Genomic DNA, 20,515 nt, shown 5'->3' on the forward strand with positions numbered 1-20,515 from the left:
TCTTCTTAAAATAGAGTAGATTACCATGCTCTTGTGTCTCCAGTTCTCTCACACGCGTGTGAGGACCAGCAAACTTTCTGCAAAGGGCCAACTATTAAATATTTTTGGCTTCATGGGCCAGATGGTCTCCCTTACAGCTACTCAGCTCTGCAGGTGGAGTGTGAAGTCAGCCGTAAGCAATATGTGCATGGCTATGTTACAATAAAACTTTATTTACAAACACAGATGGCCATCTCAAGGGCCAACCTGTGCTGAGCGACAGGCTCAGGCCTCTTGTTATATCACTCATGGCCTTTCACACTCTGCCCCCGCCCACCTCTCTAGCCTCAGGTCTAAGTATTTGGTGGCTGTCCACTGAGTACATTTCGTAACCCAGTATAAGCTCTGAGCACGAGGACTTTCAGAATCTCTCCTTCTGGGGAAAATCACCGGTTATTCCACAAAGCAATCAGATAGTTTGGTTTAACCAGTTTTTCCCCAAGACTGAACTACACTGCTCGTGGTTCAGATCCACTCTCTCTCTCTCTCTCTCTCGGTCTCAGTCTCCTCATCCACATGAGCCACAGAAACCCCTCCTGTGGTTCTGAGGTGGCTGACCCCACTCCTAGCCATGGAAACCACACCTGACCCAGACTCAGCCAATCAGAGACATCTTTTCCCCAGGTCATGTGATGCTTTGGGGAGAAACACATGACCCAGTCTGGACCAATAAGAATCTTCCCTAGTTTTCTTTCTCCTGGTAGACTGCTAGGCATGTGAGTCCAGGGAAGTTGATGACCATCCCCACCATCATTTGAAGCCTGTTTGAAGAATGAAGTTAAGAGATGGAGAGAGAGGGGAAACTGTCATGGACTTGGGCAGTGACAAAGCACCTACTATCTGGTGGTCCCTGCTTTTAAATGACTCAAAGATAGGAGAGAAAAGGAGACAGGTTAACCCGTAGTTGTATTTCACAGTGACAATCTCTCTGATGTAGAGAAAGGTCTAAGGCGGGGCACTAAAACCCTGGGGCTGGCCAGGATGCTTCTTGGGCAGGCAGGGGCCAGACCTTCTGGAGGTTCTGGAGGCATGCAAGCCTGTCACAACTTGAGCTGCCTACAGGAGCACCCCCACCAGCAGCAGCTTCAAAGGTGGGGCCGGTTTCCTGAACTCCACCCCCCCACCCCACTGCACATACACGGCTCTGTCCGTCCTCTCTCTGGCTCCCCTCGACTCCAAGAACCTGGCTTTTTCCAGGAATCTGATAGCTGCCACTGAGCTGTGACCCTCAAAGACTCCTCCCCAAGTTGAGAAAGCTCTTTGGTATTGCCAGGAAAAAAAAGATCCGGGTGAGGGGTGGTGAGCACAGGACAGGACTTCCTGCCTGTGAAGCGAGGCGGCAGGATGAGTAAGACAACTTTGGCTCTGATTCCTGGAAGGGGAGTCTGACTGCTCACCAGGAGACAAGCAGAGGGAAGAGAGCACTCAAGGTCTCTTCCAAACTTGGTCATCTCACTTCGGGAGAAACTGCGTTTTCTCAGCCTTGTGTTGCTGGGGGGAGAAGGAAACGTGGGTTTCTCAGCTGCAGAGAGGGTGGGGGGATTGGGGGGGCTCTTAGGCTGCCTCTTAAGCAGAGTTGGGGAGAAGCTAGGGAGCAGCTGAGAACCCAGCCTCTCCAATATACCCCCCTTGAATAGAGATTTAGCTGCTGGTGCAGAGTTGGAAGACTTGAATTCCAGTTCTGTTCTGTGATTCACTCCAGCTGCCTTCGGGTCCCTCATGTCAACCCAGATCACATCCTGCATTTCTCAATCATCACTGGTCTTAGACATTTGTCACCATCATGGCTCAGTCCATCATGTGTCTTCCCACCTCTGAGCTTTGTGAAGGGCCTAGCATTCAGTATTTTCTTAATAGATGAATATGATCATAGCAGACACTCTGTCAAGTTGTAGGTTATGGTTTAGTCGCTCAGTCATGTCCGACTCTTTGCGATCCCATGGACTGTAGCCCACCAGCCTCTTCTGTCCATGGGATTTCCCAGGCAAGCATACGGGAGTGGGTTGCCATTCCCTTCTCCAGGGATCTTGCTGACTCAGGTATCGAATTTGCATCTCCTGCATTAGCAGGCAGATTCTTTACCACTGAGACACCAGGGAAGCCCCGAGTTCTAGGTACATCACTTTATTTCTCTTGGCCTCGGTCTTCACATCTGTCAAATGAGAACAATGATCCCTTTGGGTTTTTGTGCATGTTCAGTGCACAGCCTGGCTCCAATGTATGATGACAGTCAAGAAGTGCAAATGCCCCTGTGGACACCAGCAGAGGGAAGAGGAGACAAGGGCACCCGCTCTGTTGATGTACTTGCTTCTTTGTCTTTGAGATCAAGAGGAATCTGGACACACTGAAGTAGTTCTTGCTGTCATTCTCATCTTCACTTTGTTTCTTTGCATGTACTGAATCCCAACTACACCCTGGGCACTTGCCAAACATAACTTCTCAAGCAAATAGCCCCAAGTCGGGAGCTCAGGGTGCCACAGGACAGAATTTAGCATGCAAGACTCTTTGGGAAAGGAAGAGAGAACGTGGATGGATGGAGAAGCTGAACCTTGATGCTGGCAGGGCGACTGCGTCAGTCAACTCCACAGGTAGCTCTGGAGTGAGGCTGGCTCTTCGGAGTCATGCAGACCTCTACACCTTGCAGTGATCGGTCCCTGGACCTGACCTTGGGGAGGCGGGTCTCTGGATCCCGGTTGTCCTGGGCTGATGGCAGTTGTCTGTTGACACCGGTACCCGAGCCCCTGGAGCAATGAGGGGTTCTGGGCAGTGCCCTCTGGTGTCCACTGCACAACTGTCCCCAAAGGTTGATACCACTGTCTACACTTACAGGGGGGCTTCCCCGGTAGCTCAGACAGTAAAGAATCTGCCTGCAATGCAGGAGTCCCAGGTTGGATCCCTGGGTGGGGAAAATTCCCATGGAGAAGGGAATGGCCACCCACTCCAGTATTCTTGCCTGGAGAATTCCATGGACAGAGGAGCCTGGTGAGCTACAGTACATGGGGTCGCAAAGAGCCAGACATGACTGAGGGACTGACACACATACTTATGGGTGATGACACTGAGCTCTTAAGGATGAAACCTCTCGCCCAAAGACACACAGACAGGAAGTGCCAGGACTTTCTGCCTCCGGGAACCGCCCATCTCTCTTGCTTCCGCCCCGGTGTTGCACAGACCTGCGCCAAGCAGCCAAAAGCACAAACCGCGCCCGCAGTCACTTCCCGTCGGCTGGCAGGCCTGTCATCCCGCGCCTCTCGGTTTTGCCTGAAGCCGGAGCGAGGCGAGGTGGCTTCCCAGCCTGAACCCAGCCATCCGTTTGTGTTGATTCTGTGCGCAGCCAACAGCTGCCGGGAGCCGGGGCTGCCAACACGCCGTTCCTTCAACACGCATCTCTCCACCCATTTCAGAGTCCTCCTCTGCTGGCGTTCTCTGGGAAGTCTAGCTTCCCACCTCCCCCTTTCTTCTTGCCCGCAACGTGGCTGGATTTCAGAGGAGCCCCGGGATGGGGGGAATTGGAAAAAAACAACATTCAGGATGTGGTGGTGGGGGGGTGGGACGAGGAGTGGCTGCAAAAATCCTTTGGATTCTAGCCTAGTTTATTTCATTTTTTTTCCTTTCTTTTTTACCAATGTGTGTCTGTATAAAATTGCAGGATATGGGCAGTGAAATGTCGGGGTTTATTGCTGTGAGTTTGGAACATGGATTTTTTGAGCAATGCCGTCTGGGGTTCTGATCAGTGTCTGGCTGTGTGACCTTGACCAGGTGTCTGCACCTTGCTGAGCTCCTGATTCCTCATCTGTGAAGTGGGCTAATGATCTCAACACTCAGGTCCCTTTGGAGGACTGAATGTGAGACTGTTAGGGGAACTACCAGGGACATAAATGAGACCTTGCATCACTATTACTCTCATTGTACTTTCTCAGGTCAGGTTGTCGATGGACACGTCCTCACTATTCCAAATCCTCAAGTTGGCATGGCGCTTTGCAGCTTACCACATGGCACTTTTATCAGCCTTGAAAGATGCTAGGCTTTTTCTCTAGCCCGCAAAGCAGACCTCTCCTTGCCCCTTCCAACGAGCCCCAACTGACTATTTCTGCCCATCCTTCAGCTCTTGGCTCATACCTCACATCCCCTCGGACAACAGTTTCCAAACTTATTCTGTATAGAGTCAAACAGAAAGTATTTCAGGCCTTGTGGGACCCATGGTCTCTGTTGCCACCACTCAGCTCTGCCATCATAGCTCAAAACTGGCTGTAGGCAATCCATATACGAATGGGCATGGCTGGCTTTCAATAAAGCTTCATCTATGGACACTGGCATTTGAATTTTCCCATAGCTTTCATGTGGCGTGAAATATTATTTTGACTTTAAGAAGAGCAATTTAAAATGTAAAAACTATCCTTAACTTGGGAACTGCAGAAAAGCAGGCAGTGGGCTGGATTTGACCTGTGGCCCATAGTGTGCTGATGTCTGCTCTGTGGGATCTTTGTCCTCATCCCCCAGCTACATTAAAGGCTACATTAAAGGCCCTGAGTCGAGGTTTCCACCGTGTCCCTAAGCTACCCCATCCCAGCACTGACCACAGGCAATCGAATTTACCTGTTAACCCTCAGCAGACTATGAAAAATGCAACAGAGGCACAGATCTCAATCAAAGACACAGCAAAGTATCTGTGCTGGGTGGTGTCCAACTCACTGTGACCCCATGGACAGTAGTCCATCAGCCTCCTGTGTCCATGGGATTCACCAGGCAAGAATACTGGAGTGGGTTGTCATTTCCTCCTCCAGGGGATCTTCCTGACCCAGGAATGAGTCTCCTGCATCTCCTGCACTGGCAGGCAGATGCTTTACCACTGAACTACCTGGGAGGCCCATCTCAGTCAAACCCCTGGCTTAACCCCTCCGCACCCTGTACACAGTCAGTGCTCCATAATGCGTGTCACACAAGTCCACCTGTGAATAAGCAAACCCTTTCAACAGCTCCATGTGGAGCACTTTATGATAAGCCCCATTTTACAGATGGGGAAACTGAGGCCCAGAGAGGGAAAGGGATGATCTCAGTGTCACACAGCTGCAAAATATGACTCACTAGGGACTCCAACCCCCAAAGAGAGAATGAAAGAAACAGCTTTAATTGAGCAATCACTATGTGCCCGACACATGCCAGGGGCTCTGTGCGTCACCTCTCCCCAGGGTTACTGAGCACCTACTGTATGCTTGTGCACTTACTGCTGGATTCTGCCCTGCCAGGGCTCTAGACTGTGAGCTGGTGAGGCAGGGGCTAAACTTGTCTTGCTCACTGCTGGGTCTCCAGAGCCCCAACCGGCTTGTGGCACGGAGTAGAGGGTTCAGAGGTAAGTTGTGGCACACTGAATGTCCAAGGCCAGCCAGGCCTGGAGCTGCGTCGTGCAATTTCCATATTTAAGTCCTCCATCTTCTATCGCCATCTCCCAGGAGTGCAACCTGCAAATCAGCTGAAAAGAGCAATTGATTATTTTTTTTTTTAAGAAGAAAAAAGAAAAGCGGAAAAGCAGTGACAGCCGCGCCAGCCGCAGCGGCATCTGCTGAGTCAGATAGGTTATCCATCCACCGTAATCGATGGCTCATCACGGAGCGATTTCCCTCCTCCAGATACATAAGTGAATAAGGAAAGGCGAGCAGACGAAAGGACTGCCAAGGCACAGGGGCCTCCGGTTGGACAAAGTTGCCTCCCCAGGCCCCGATGCCCAGATCTGCTGCAGAGGCGCGAGATGCGCGCGCCAGACCCCAGCCTTCCCGCCACATGCGTGCTGCAGCCCCGCGCAAGGCCCCCGGCCCAGCCTGAGCGGTTCCAGCGTGCGCACCAGCTGTCCAAGGCAGGCCCTGGCTCCCAGGGCTCCCCACAGTGTGTCTGATTCTCAACCCAAATCGTGCCCCCGCGGCTGCTGCGGTAAGCGAGCCCAAGTGGCAAGAGGCTTCCGTGGGGGGAACCAGGCCCTTTATCGCTGCGCTGGCTTCTTGGCGGAGCCCCTTGGCCGCACTTCACAGGCACCCCGCGCAGCCCCCTCGGCGCAACCATCGCGAATCCCGCTTGTTGACGGCGGCCTTGTAGCAGGATTTAGTGGTGGAATAATATTTACACAGCAGACTCCTCTGGAGGTGTCCTAAACACCGTAAAAGGGATTTTCGGAGCTTAATGAGCGTTAGTGAAGTCAAGACAGGATAAAGTGGTAACTGGTGGCTCTAATGTGATCTGGCATCTTCTAGGCAGTAAGACTTAGTGGGCGGGACCCTTTGGAGAGCTGGGGAAAGTGGCTTTTTCCCTCAGCCTCCGGCTCCTTTCCCCCCCGAACTCTGTAATACAATTAGCAGTACGTGGCCGGCGGTGGCCCCCATCTCAGCCATTGTGGATGCCAGCAGAGCCCGGCCCCGGGCCCGTAGGTCCATGGACAGACTTCCTAAGTGTTAAGGAAGGAGTGGGCAGTGGGGGAGAGAGACCTCATCGCCTCTCCTTCCTTTGATGTGAAGGCAGCACAGACCTTGTAAGCCTTAAAAAAATAAAAAAACTTGAATTTTAAGATGTTGATAAGAGAGACTTCACTGGTGGTCCACTGGTTAAAACTCCCTGCTTCCAGTGCAGGGGAATGGGGGGTTCAATCCCTGGTTAGGGAACTAAGATCATGCATGCCATAAATAAATTAAAAAAAAATTTTTTTTTAAATGTCAAGAAGAGATTCAGTTCTGTGCCCTGTGGGTCAGAAAGGCTGCAGCCACAATCCAGTCCTTCATCTAAACCAGCAGAGCTACTCCTGAGAAGGTGAACTAGGCCTCAGACACACAGGCTCTGCCACCTCCTGGCAAACCTCAGTTTTGTCATCTGTAAAATGGGAATGATGGGCTGTACCTATCACAGGGCAAGAATGTGAGTCAAATACGTAGAAAGCCCAGCACTGGAGCTTACACAGAGTAAAGAGCTCGTAAAGACAAGTTTAAAAGTCTTTCCTGACCTCAGTTTTCTCATCTGTAAAATGGGATTGCTATTATCTGCTCCTGAGAATCAAAACAGATAAGCTGGCACAGACTAGCTTGGATTCAGATGTAAGAGTCCAGCCCTCCAACGCCAATTTCTGTTAGCTCTTTTGCCTTCAGTTCACTGTGATTGAACGGCATCCAAGATGCTGCCTTAGAGAAAAAAAAAAAAATGCCTCCAGAATTGAGAAGTGATCATCAATGGCCAGAGAATCTATCCCTTCACTTCCCCATAATCTCAGGCAGATACAGGAAGGGAATCTGATTGCACAGAAGCAATAGCAGCCTGGGTTTCTAATATTGGGGAACCAGAGAGATCCTTCAGAGGCCTCTAGCTGGGAAGCTCGGGTACTGGGAGATAAGCAGTTGCTTGGTGATGTGAAGTCGAGGGTCTGGGCTGGAGGCAGTGGTAGCTCTGATCAGGGCAGTTCCACATGGGGAGGACTTGTGAGCTCCAGGCCAACCCTATGGATCCACAGGGGAGTCCTCTGGCCCTATTGTGTGATGACTAAGCCTGGTTTTGAATCTTCCCCTGCCCTCCATTAGCTGTGTTCCCTTGGGAAATTGAATTACCCTCTCTGATCTTCAGCGTCCTCTTTCACAAGAAGGGAAAAGGAAAGTTCTCATCTCATAGGGGTTCCTGCAAGGTTTGAATTGGATACTTCATACAGAGACCCTGGCATAAAGTATTCTTCATATCAAGGACTCTTGACCCCCACTATCCTCAAACCTAGGAACTTGGATTTATAAGAAGGAGCCAGACCTCCATTTACTGCTCCAACTTAGAAACTCCCAGAGGAGGCCTCTGATTGGCCTTTCCCTGTCCTTCAGCTATAGGCACACCTGGGAGATATTGCAGGTTCAGTTCCAGACCACCATAATAAAGTGAACATCACAATAAAATGAGTCACATATATTTTTGTTGCATGCATAAACATCACTTTGCTGACAAAGGTCCAAATAGTCAAAGCTATGGTTTTTCCAGTAGTCATGTACAGATGCGAGAATTGGACTATAAAGAAGGCTAAGTGCCAAAGAATTGATGCTTTCGAACTGTGGTGCTAAAGAAGACTCTTGAAAGTCCCTTGGACAGCCAGGAGATCAAACCAGTCAATCCTCAAGGAAACCATCCCTGAATATTCACTGGAAGGACTGATGCTGAAGCTGAATTTCCAATACTTTGGCCACCTGATGTGAGGAGCTGACTCTTTGGAAAAGACCCTGATGTGGGAAAGACTGATGGCAGGAGGAGAAGGGGCGACAGAGGATGAGATGGTTGGCTGGCATCACCAACTCAATAGACATGAGTTTGAGCAAGTTCCAGGAGATGTGAGGACAGGAAAGCCTGGCATGCTGCAGTCCGTGAGGTCTCAAAGAGTCGGACAGGACTTAGTGACTGAACAACAACAGTACATATAAAAGCTATGTTTACACTATACTGTAGTCTGTTCAGGGTGCAATAGCATTAGGTCTAAAAAACAATGCACATACCTTAATTCAAAAGTACTTGATCACTAAGAACTGCTCACTATCATCTGACAACACAGGAACCGCCACAAACCTTCGTTTGTAAAAAACGCACTCTGCGAAGTGTCATAAAGTGACGCACAATAAATGGATATGCCTGTAATTGCTGCATCCAAAGGGCTGGCTGTGGTTACATGATAAGGGCTGTATCTTACGATAGGGAGAGTGGCTGAGTTTTCTGAAAGGAGAGAAGTAATTATCACTAAAGACCATTTCAGTGGCTCTATGACCTCAGGTAAACTTCTAAACACCTCTGAGCTCGGTTTGAAGTCTGTAAAATGGTCACAAAGATGCCTAGTTTCTGTTGAGTTGTTTTGAAGATGAAGCCAAAGGAACCACATGGTACAATGCCCGGCACATGGTTCAGTTCAGTGAGTGTTTGCTGAATCTTGATTTTTGATACTATTAGTCCCAGGGAATGTTTAATGATTAGTAATCATATGAATATATAAGTGAAAGTGAAAGTGTTAGTCACTCAGTTGTGTCTGAGTCTTTGAGACCCCATGGACTGTAGCCCACCAGGCTCCTCTGTCCATGGGATTCTCCAGGCGAGAATACTGGAGTGGGTTGCCATGCCCTCCTCCAGGGGATCTTCCCGACCCAGGGATCGAATCTGAGTCTCTTATGTCTCCTGCGTTGGCAGGTGGGTTCTTTACCACTAGCGCTGCCTGGAAAGCCTGAAGCCAATATAGGAAAGAGAAAAGCCACGCACGGAATTGGCTGGGTCTGAATCCGAAGATGCCAGCCCTGCCTCTCCCGATGCAGCTGCCCACTCCCAAGACGAGGGTCTGCACCCTGCTGCAGTGACTGCCACCACGGAGGAGCAGCCGTCAGCATCCCGGGCCTGGCTCTGGCAGAAACGATAGCTGGACACCCATCTGGGCGCCTGAGGACGGTGGCCCGGAAGAACCAGCAGGACACAGTGGGGAGGCCCGATCAGCCCGCCTGGCAGCCGGACCCAGACCTGGCTGGCTGCACCATATTGCTCACCGTCTGGCAAATCGACAGATTTTCACAAACCAGATTCCACTTCGCATGCCTAGGCCCTTCCTGTCCAACTGTTCCGGCATCTGTTTCTCTTAGAATGTATTTATTACACCAAGAGGAATAATAATGGGCCAGGTCTGAGGCCTCGGGGACTGTGGCGGTGGTTTTCTCCCAGGCCCTCCTTTGGAAGCGATTACACTGGGAGACACAGTGTCCTGCTCAACCTGGCCGCAGCCTGCCTTGGTCCCTAGGGTCTGGAGCCACTGGACATTGGCCCAGTGTACGAGGCAGCAGGGGAAAGGGCGTGATGGTAGTCGGGGGCTCGAACTGGAGTCTATTTGAGAGCAGTGTGGACTCAGACAACTTCCTGAACTTCTCAGAGCCTTTGTGAAATGGAGATGAAGCAAGGTGATCTCCAGGGTGATTGATTTCCTCTTTGGACTCTGCATGCTTCAAAGAGCTCCTGCTTGTAGAACTCAGTCTCACCTGGACACCTGAGAACATTCATTTCTCAATTCATTCATTCGTGCAGTCATTCACTCATCAGATTGTTCAACAAACAAGCTCTCTGCAAGACACTGCTTGCAGTGCTTGCTACAACAGTGCTTAAAAAAAAATACCAGTAACGATAACCCTATATGCGAGACAGAATAAGAGACACAGATGCATAGAACAGTCTTATGGACTCTGAGGGAGAAGGTGAGGGTGGGACGTTCTGGGAGAATAGCATTGAAACATGTATATTATCATATGTGAGGCAGAACACCATTCCATGTTCGATGCATGAGACAAGGGCTCAGGGCCGGGGCAATGGGATGACCCAGAGGGATGGGATGGGGAGGGAGGTGGGTGGGGGGTCCAGGAAGGGGAACACATGTAAACCCATGGCTGATTCATGTCAATGTATGGAAAAAACTATTACAATATTGTAAAGTAATTAGCCCCCAACTAAAATTAAAAAAAAAAAACCAAAGCCTGTTTCTTACCTCTCAGATAATTCGCGTACAGATGCAAATACTCATGGTAACTAGGATTCCTAGGGCTGTCTACCAGGTGCCAGGCATTACACTCAGCACGTGACAAACATCACTGCAACTCTGCAGGATGTATCTCTGCCTCTCTAGGGGAGATGAGGGAAACTGAGGCTCAGGAAGGTGGAGCAACTTGTCCAAAGTCACACAGCAAACACACTGACAGCAAGCACCTTTGGACAAGGATTCACGACAGGCTGACATCTCAGGTTCTCATTTAAATGTCTTAGCAGCTACAGAGGTTTTTCTCCACCCTGATTCTATCTGATTTCTACAGCAGGCCCTATGTAGCTGGAGAGAAAGGGGGGTCCTGGGGGTGGAATGTGACTTCTCCAAGGTGACAAAGCAGGTCGGAGGCAGCACGACCTATAAACGTAATAAAACAGAAGCAGAAAACGAGCCCATTGTTCTGTTTCAGTAAGCCTTCTACCACTTGCCCACTGGTTCCAAGATGCACTTGTTTAGATTTTAATATCTTTGAATCAGGATTCATCTGCCATATTCTAATTGGTAGCCTGTTGTTTTTTTTTTTTCCTTAGCAAGATATCAAATAATGGTGCGTATTCCAGTCAATGGCATATTCGATGAAATGAAACATGGTGTTTCCTGAGCACCTAATAACGTGTACGATGTGCTGGGTGTTCTTCCCCCTTCTCCTCCTCACCAAAGAAGGAGGCTCCAGATAAGCTGAGGTCCCTGGGGAGCACCAGGGGTGTGGATGTGAGGTGCCAGTGTTTGGTTCCCTTCCCCATGACCCGGCCCTCCAGCTCTGTCCACAGGAGAGTTTGCAGACAGATCTCATTGCAGGAGGTGATGGGGGAGGTGGTAATAACCATCTCACTGGGTGGGTGGGGGGTTTTTCAGCCTCAGTCCAGCTCTGGGTCCTCAGCCTTCACCCAGAGACCTTCCCAAGCCTCCCAGGTGCGGGCAACCCCGGCGGCGGCTCCAGCAGTCCCCACCAGGAACGCGGCAGTGCTGATCCTAGCACTGCCGCTTGGAGCTTGGGGAATAATTGGGGTGGAACGATTTTGCCAGTTCAGCCACCACCGCTGAGTCCTGAGAGACGGGGGAGAGATGAGAGCAGGGGGGCACCTGTCAGAACACAGGGACGCGCTGCTCTGCTCTGGTCGGGCACCAAGCTGGGAGCAGAGCAGCCGCGGCGTTGGGAGCTGATGGCCCCTGGCAGTGCTGGGCCCCACCCCCTCCCTGCTGCCAGGACCTGGGGGCCCGACATGGAAAATTAAGTCACAGCACCAAGGTATCTAAACATTGGGAGTACATGTGGGTAATTTACCCTTTCCTGGCATGTCTGTCCCTTAAACAAATGGAGTGGGTAGGCATCTCAGGAAGGAGGGAAGCCCAGTGAGGCATACAGTAGGTGATCCATACATGCGTGCCTCCTTTGGGAGGCAGGCAGGATTGCAGGGTAGAGCCAGGCAGGAACTGGAAGGGAACTGAGTCCATCATATTCTTCCTTTGATCGATGACAGAGAATCATCGCGGTCACACAGCAAGTTCCATTACTGGCAAGGTGGGTGTGCAGTGTCTCCCTTCTCTTAGTATAGTGTTTTCAAGCCCACACCATCAGAAAATACACACACACACACACACACACACACACAGGCTTTCCAATCACAGAAGCATCTCAAGGGACTGCCAAGTAAAAAATGTCCAAAGATCTTTTCTACTTACATTCACTATGTTGTACCATAGAGGGGTAGATCCTCAGGGAAAGTAAAGCCTGTCATTGATTGTCTTCAATAAACTATGGGTTAAATGAGGTGAAAAGTTTCTTCATCGCAGGACTTTTCAGAGCATTTAAGATGATGTGGTGTATTCCCGAGCAGCAAGTGGAGAAAAGAGGGTAGGAAGAAATGAAGCTCAAAATGAATGGATTTGAGTACCTCCACTAAGAATTTTCTTTAAAATCATTAATTTTTTTTAAATTTGTGATGTTAGGATGACAACGAATAAAACTAAATAAACAAAACCACAGCCTCTATCCATCCATCCATCCAGTCATCGAATCAACCACCTATCCATCCATCTATCAATCCACTCATCTATTAGTTAATCAATTAATCCACACACTCATGCATACATCTGTCCATCCAGGCATCTAAACATCTGCCTTTCCAACCATCCTTCTATCCATCCAACCACCCACCCATCCATCCATCCATCCTCCAAGTATTCAATGATCACCTACTATATATGCCAGCGACTATACAAATACTGGCAGCTGGCCATGGGAACGGGGTACAGATATAAAATAGAAACACATCTTGCTAAAGAAGGCGCTTAGAGTTTGTGAGGGAGAGGCAAGGAGCAAAGGTACCTGGTGTGGGCTAACCTAACTCACTGTGTGAACTGACTCAAACAATCATGACACTACCCTGGGAGCCAGGAATTCTTATTCTCCCCATTTTACAGATCAACAAACTGAGGCTCAGAAGAGAAACAAGGCGCCAAAGGGCCATGGCTACTGAACGGCAGACTCAGGGCACAGGCTGATCCTTCAGCCCATGTGCCCCACTTGGCTTATGTTCGAAGAGTGGGGGAAGACAGTTCGCTCCACACTCCATCGAGTTTCATGGTTTTGTCCATGTGTTCAGTAAGCATTTATTGTATGCTTACCGTGGGTGAGGCTGTGAGTGCTAGGGCTATGGCTGTGAGCCAGACAGAGTGTCTGTCTGCTCTCAGGAGTTTGGAGGACACTCTCCATAGAGGGTGACACAAGTCATGCTGGGGATGGGGGACAGGGAGGTGACTCCCCAACCAGCCCCAAGTCCTCCTCACCTGCCAGCTGCCCTGGTGGCTCCATGAGGCCTTCTTTCTCTGCCTTTGGGTTCAGAGCCAATGCTGAACTCTGGAAGCAGCTGCGTGTGAATCAGCCTCATGGTGAGACCACACCTAGGCCTCTTTTGAGGGCTTGATGGAACTTTCCAGCATGAGCTAACGCAGCAGTGGCCACAGAGAAGTGGTGAAGCCACCGTCCTAATACTAAGTCAATTACCCTCTCTTTCATGTTGGAGCCATGATATCAAAGGCACAAACAACCCCATGGCATTCTCCATTTATGAGCTGGTCCAGGCTACCCACAGCCTTACAGGTGACCCAGCTCAGGTCCCATCCCCGGGTTTCAGGCAGAGGCCTGAGGTCCTCCTTGGGCCAACTTGCTGTTTAGCTTGGACCAGGGTGTGCCCGGTGAGGCTGTTTGGGGGAGACTCATCTGGACCCATCTGAACCACCACAAGGGGTGGCTAAGCAGGGGAAACCTGAAGCCAGCCTGGGGGGTGCATAGCACAGTTGTGCTGCTCCCTAGCTGTGTCCCCTGGGCTGGACACCTCCCTCTCTGAGCCTCTGTTTTCTCATCCATTAAATGAGAAAAATAGCAGTAATAATAGCAGTACCTCATTCATAGAATGAGTGCACATGTTAGTAAAATTCTACTCTGGAGAGTGCTCAGCACTCTGTCTGGCACACACAGACATTCAGTGCAGATGGACTAATGTATTATTCCTGTTGCCTATCTTAGGTGGATGGGAGAGAAACGTTTCTTCAACAGAGAGCAATGTTTGGGAGTCCTGGAAGGTCACCAGCCTCTCTCTGGGTCTCAGATGCTGCTCTGGGGAGTGGGTACAGTAATAGCTCTCATCTTGGAGGATAAGATTGTGCAAGGATTAGATGAGAAGGCTTATAAATCTCAGCACAGGGCCTGGCACATAGTAGGTACTCAGTAGATTTGTTTCTTATCACCCAGTCAAAAATGGGCAGAAGATCTAAGTAGACAGTCCTCCAAAGAGGACATACACATGGCCAACAGGCACATGAAAAGATGTCCCTCATGGCTAATTATTAGAGGAATACAAATCAAAACTACAATGAGGTATCTCCTCAAACCAGTCAGAATGGCCATCATTTAAAAATCTACAAACAACAAATGCTGGAGAGGATGTGAAGGAAAGGGAACCCTCCTACACTGTTGGTGGGAATGTAAATTGGTGAGCCACCATGGAGAACAGCATGGAAGTTCCTTTAAATATTAAACATATGAGCCAGCAGTCCTACTTCTGGGCACATATCTGGAAAAGATGAAAGCTCTAATTCAAGAAGATGCATGCACCCCAATGTTCATAGCGGCCCTATTTACAATAGCCAAGACATGGAAGCAGTCCAAGTGTCCATCAACAGAAGAACAGAAAAATAATATGTGGTTTACACAAACACACACACACAGTGAAATGGGCTTCCCTGGGAGCTCAGCTGGTAAAGAATCCACCTGCAATGCAGGAGACCCCAGTTCAATTCCTGGGTCGGGAAGATCCCCTGGAGAAGGGAATGGCTACACACTCCAGTATTCTTGGGCTTCCCTGGTGGCTCAGACAGTAAAGAATCCGCCTGCAATGCAGGAGACCTGGGTTCTATACCTGGGTTGGGAAGATTCCCTGGAGGAGGGCATAGCAACCCACTCCAGTATTCTTGCCTGGAGAATCCCCACAGACACAGGAGACAGGCGGGCTACAGTCCATGGGGTCGCGAAGAGTCGGACACGATTGAGCAACTGGGCACAGCACAGCATATACAGTGGAATATTACTCAACCGTAAAAGCAACGTGGATGGACCTAGGGATTATCATACCAGGTAAAACAAGTCTGACAGAGAAGCACATATATCATATGGTATCACTTATATGTGGAAGCTAAAAAGCAGTACAAATGAACTTGTTTACAAAACAGAAACAGATTCACAGACAAAAATTATGGTTAACAAAGGGGATGGAGGAAGGATAAAAATCATAAATAAACAAATAAATGTGGCTCTTATGAGCTCATGTCCTCTGTGCCTTCCTCAGTTCTTGCCTAGTAAGGATGTGCGATTTCCCCCAGGGTCAGGCTCATATGTGCCCCTTGGCTCAGCTGTCTCCCTCCGCACTGTGCCTTTTTCTCTCCAGGTCTTTACTGTCTCAGCACACACATCCCTCTTCCAGAAAGCACTCCCCATCACCTCCAGGCAGAATGGGGAGCCCTCTGAGTCTCCCTGAAGTTGACGTGTCCCCTTGATCATCACACTTGCTCCCAGCATCCTGTCTGCCTGTCATTAGACTGTGTCTGCAAGAATGGCCCCTCTACCCCAGTCATCACCCATGCCACCACTATCCAGTAAAACCCTCTTGCCTCCATAAACAACAGCACTTCACTCTGCTACTAACTAGCTGTGTAACGCTGAGACGTCACTTGACCTCTCTGATCTTCAGCTTCTCCCCTGCAGTTTGGAAATAGCATCAACAAGCGCACAGGCTCCCAGCAGGGCTTGACACAGACACGGAGGTCAACTGCTTACCCATCACAGGACCTGAATAAATACCAGCTCCTCTGCCTCTGATAACCTGTGTGAGCTTCCAGCAAGTTCTCTCAGCTCTCAATTAACTCCTCTGAAAAAGGCAGATAGCAACAGTACTAACATCAGACTGTGCTTTCAGGATTAAATGAATTAAATATGTAAAGCCCTTGGAAGCATGGACAGAATACAGTGAGTGATTACTGCCTGTTATCTGTGATGATAATAGCATGATGATTTTTTCCCCCCTGCTTCTTCTTGGCTGTTTATTGCCTGGGTCTAGCCCTGGGCCTGTTGTACAGCAGGTGCTTAATCAATATTTGTGGTTAACTCCATGAGAAACACTTAAAATCTGGGCCAGGAAAGACCTTCTCTGGATCTGAACCTCTGCTGACAGCAGCCGCTGGAAATGCATTGTCTTTACAATTGAGAGTCCCAACAACATCCAAGGTGAAGTCATGTCAAAACATGCTAAACATCCATGTGTGTGCATGTGTGTGCACTCCGTCGCTTCAGTCGTGTCTGAGTCTTTGCAACCCCATAGACTGCAGCCCGTCAGGCTCCTCTCTCCATGAGATTCTCCAGGCAAGAGTGCTGGCGTGGGTTGCCATGCCCTCCTCCAGGGCATCTTCCCAACTCAGGGATAGAATCTGAGTCTTCTGCGTCTTCTGCATTGCAGGCAGATTCTTTACCACTGAGCCACCGGGAAAGCCTTAAACATCCAAACACAGATTGTATTTCTAAGCGTTGCAAGATGGACAGGGTTTAGTATAAAAGAAAGACAGAGAAAGTGGGTGGAGGGGTCAAAGGAGAGAGACGGGTAGCTTATGACCACAGGGCAGCATCAGGGAAGACTTCCTTCCTTGGTTCTTTCATTCGCTCAGTATTACTGAGCACTGCTCCAGGCCGGAGCCAGGTGAAAGCAGGACACAAGCACCCTCGGCCCAGGATGTCCAGCCAAGGCAAGATGGAGCCACGGCAGGCCTGAGATCAGGCACTTGTTGCCTTCATAGCCCTGCTCGGAGGTCCTGCTTGCTCACCAGGGGCCTCTCACCCACATACCTGCGTGCTGGACAGAGTCTAAGTCTTCCGTTTGCCGGCAGACTGACCACAGTCACATCCCCAATCTGGGAACCAGCAGGAAGGATGGCCTAATAGATCCCCTTGGGAAGGGAGTTGTAGTGGAAAAGTGGCCCCTGGTCATGTGTCAGTTCAACCACGTGACAGGTACACTTTCCATCAGGGGCTGATGAGAGGCAGAGCTGACACAGGGTGGGGGCTGGTGCCCACAGTATCCTTTGGGGAGAAAAAAAAGCATGTTCCAAAAACTAGGGAGGAAAAAAGGCAAGGATACGGCGGGAAGATTTTGTTTATTGAAAGTTCAAAAAGAGGCAAAAGTAAGCAATGTAATGTTCAGCTTAGTAATCAAAAAGAAAAGCAAGAGGGCTTCCCGGTGGCTCAGTGGTAAGGACTCCGCCTGCCAATGCAGGAGACACGGGTTGCATCCCTGATTCTGGAAGATCCCACGTGCTGCAGAGCAACTAAGCCCATGCTCTCTACAGCCCACTAGCTGCAACTCCTGAGCCCATGTGCACCGACTGCTGAAGTCCGGGTGCCTAGAGCCGGTGCTCCACAACGAGGGGAGCCACCGCAATGAGAAGCCTGTACACCGCCAGTAGAGAGGGGCGACCGCTCCCCGCCACTAGAGAAAGCCCACGCAGCGATGAAGACTCAGCACAGCCAATAAATAATGCAAAAGAAAAGACTAGCAAGAGCTGATCAATACAAAATTCAGAATGGTAGTCATTCTGGTTGGGAGGGGGATTGTGAGTGAGCCCTGGGGGAGCATGTGATGGTGACACAGGCCAACAAGCTGTTCTTTTTCTTAAACTGGGTGGTGGGTTCAAGAGGGATTTACACTCTGCACACACTTTATACATAATCACTACCTGCCCAATATTTTTTTTTTTTTTTCAGCCGTGCCCCATGGCATGTGGGATCTTAGTTCCCTGACCAGAGATTGAACCCACAACCCTTACACCCTGCAGTAGGAGCTTGGAGTCTTAACCACTGGCCTGTCTGGGAATTCCCTAGTTTTGTTTCTTAAAAGAAAAAAAAAAAAGAAAAGTGTTATGATATCCTACATGAAAAAAAACAGGCTTTAAAACAGGAGTCCAGCGTGATTCCATTCCTCTTTCGTCTTTGTTCTCATCCATTAAGCTTGCAAAATAGTAGTATTCATTTTCAGGACAGGCTAGGGCAAATCACTTCCCCTCTCTGGACCTCAGTTTCCTTGTCTGAAACAAGGCTAATGAAACGAGGAAAAGTTTTTGAAGCATTTATGCTGATGCTTGAAAATAGTAAGTACTTAATAAATAAACTGTCCCAAAGGGTTAGGGACTGTGGGATTTTCAGGCAGTTCTTCCCTCCTCCCTCATCAATTCACCACTGACCCAACTGCTCTTTGAACTGATTTCTTCTTGCCGAACTGGCTGGATGGACCAATGTCCTCCACCCCTTCCATCAAACATATGGGAAATGCCTATGATCCCAAAAGCACTCTTGGTGAATGGCTTCCCCTCACCTCACCTGGGCACATCTCCTCCCACCAGTTAAGGCACTAACTTAGTGGAAATCAGATGTGTTTGCTCCAAAACTTACTTATTCCACTTGTACTTGTTAGCACAGTTAAGCATAACTAGGTCACTCAATTAAACTTTAGGGAAACCAGTCACTTAATGAGTGTGCAAGAAAATGCTGCTGTTTCCAAGGAAGTTAAGCTGAATTCTTGGAAAGGCCCAGTGAAGATGAATTGTTTTAACAATATACATACATAGGGTTTCCAGGTGGCTCGGTGGTAAGGAATCCGCCTGCCAATGCAGGAGATGCAGGTTCAGTCCCTGGGTTGAGAAGATTCCCTGGAGAAGGAAGTAGCAACCCACGCCAGTATTCTTGCCTTGGGAAATCCCATGGACAGAGGAGCCTGGCGGGCTACAGTCCTTGGGGTCGCAAAGAGTTGGACACAACTAAACAAGCACACATGATATATGGGCTTCCCTGGTGGCTCAGTGAAGGGGACCTGGGTTCAATCCCTGGGTCAGGTAGATCCCCTAGAGAAGGGAATGACTACCCACTCCAGTATGCTTGTCTGGAGAATTCCATGGACAGAGGAGCCTGGAGGGCTTCCTGTAGCCCACCAGTCTCCTCTGTCCATGGGATCACAAAGAGTTGGATATGACTGAGCGACTAAGTATGTATGCACACATTTTATATATAATAATATATATTATTTTGCATATATTATTAGTATTAAATTAAAATTATTTTTATTAAAATAAATAATTATTAAATATCAAATATTATTATTAAAATAAATTAATATAATATATTATATATAATAAAATATACAACATATTTTATATATAAATAAAATATATAATATAAAATTTATGCTATATATTAATATAGATATATATTAATATATGCAAAATATAATATAGACTCTAGAATATAATATTAGGTTAGTACAATTGTGGTTTCAGACTGTGACTTTTAAATCATTATAACTAGGTTCAAATACATCTTTATTAATCAAAATAGGAACCATTACAATCAACACATTTTTGCCAACAAGAAATAAGTTTGCTTATTCCTGTAGCATAAAAATCTGTGCCTTGGGATTCAACGAACTCTTGGAAAGCATTTTTCTGCATCCTGGTTGCAGAAATGTTTTCCCTGCAAAATGTTGTCGAGATGCTTGAAGAAGTGGTAGTTGGTTGGTGAGACGTCAGGTGAATAGGGCAGATGGGGCAGAACTTCGTAGCCCAATTTGTCCAACTTTTGAAGTGTTGGTTGTGCAACGTGTGGTCGGGCATTGTCATGGAGAATTGGATCCTTTCTTTTGACCAATGCCAGCTGCAGGCGTTGAAGTTTTTGGTGCATCTCATCGATTTGCTGAACATACTTCTCAGATGTAATGGTTTCGCTGGGATTCAGAAAGCTGTAGTGGATCAGACTGGCAGGAGACTTCCAAAGTGACCGTGACCTTTTCTTGGTACAAGTTTGATTCTGGGAAGCGCTTTGGAGCTTCTTCTTGGTCCAACCACTAAGTTGGTTGTCTCCGGTTGTCATACACAATCCACTTTTCGTCACACGTTTACAATCCAATTAAGAAATGGTTTGTTATTGCTGCATAGAATAAGAGGAGACAATACTTCAAAATGGCAAGTTTTTTTATTTTTGGTCAGCTCGTGGGTAGCCACTTACTGAGCTTTTTCATCTTTCCAATTTGCTTCAAATGTTGAATGACCATAGACTGGTCAACATTGAGTTCTTCAGCAATTTCTTGTGTAATTGTAAGAGATCAGCTTCAATGATGCTCTAAATTGGTCACTGTCACCTTCTGAAGGCCGGACACTGCACTCCTTACCTTCAAGGCTCTGTCACCTTTGCAAAACTTCTTTAATCACCACTGCACAGTACATTTGTTAGCAATTCTTGGGCCAAACGTGTTGTTGATGTTTCAAATTGTCTCTGCTGCTTTATGATCCATTTTGAACTCAAATAAAAAAATCAATCAAATTTGC

General features: G+C 48.5%; 1 protein-coding gene across 7 annotated transcripts in view; it reads right to left on the bottom strand.

Moving 5' to 3' along the window:
* Window positions 1-20,515, bottom strand: part of LOC145525154 (uncharacterized) — a 371,065-nt gene that overhangs the window by 68,448 nt on the left and 282,102 nt on the right. For 5 of the 7 annotated variants that reach the window (XR_014068040.1, XR_014068048.1, XR_014068051.1 and 2 more), the window contains one exon: window positions 5,145-5,509. The gene's annotated coding sequence lies outside the window, so the exon portion shown is untranslated. Of the gene's footprint in view, window positions 1-5,144; window positions 5,510-20,515 lie in introns of those variants that run through there. The other 2 variants (XR_014068052.1, XM_081538007.1) reach the window with 1 other exon arrangement.

The sequence above is a fragment of the Giraffa tippelskirchi genome, chromosome 11 (assembly GCF_054371585.1).
Source record: "Giraffa tippelskirchi isolate mGirTip1 chromosome 11, T2T-mGirTip1v1.2.pri, whole genome shotgun sequence".
Taxonomy (NCBI): Eukaryota; Metazoa; Chordata; class Mammalia; order Artiodactyla; family Giraffidae; genus Giraffa; species Giraffa tippelskirchi.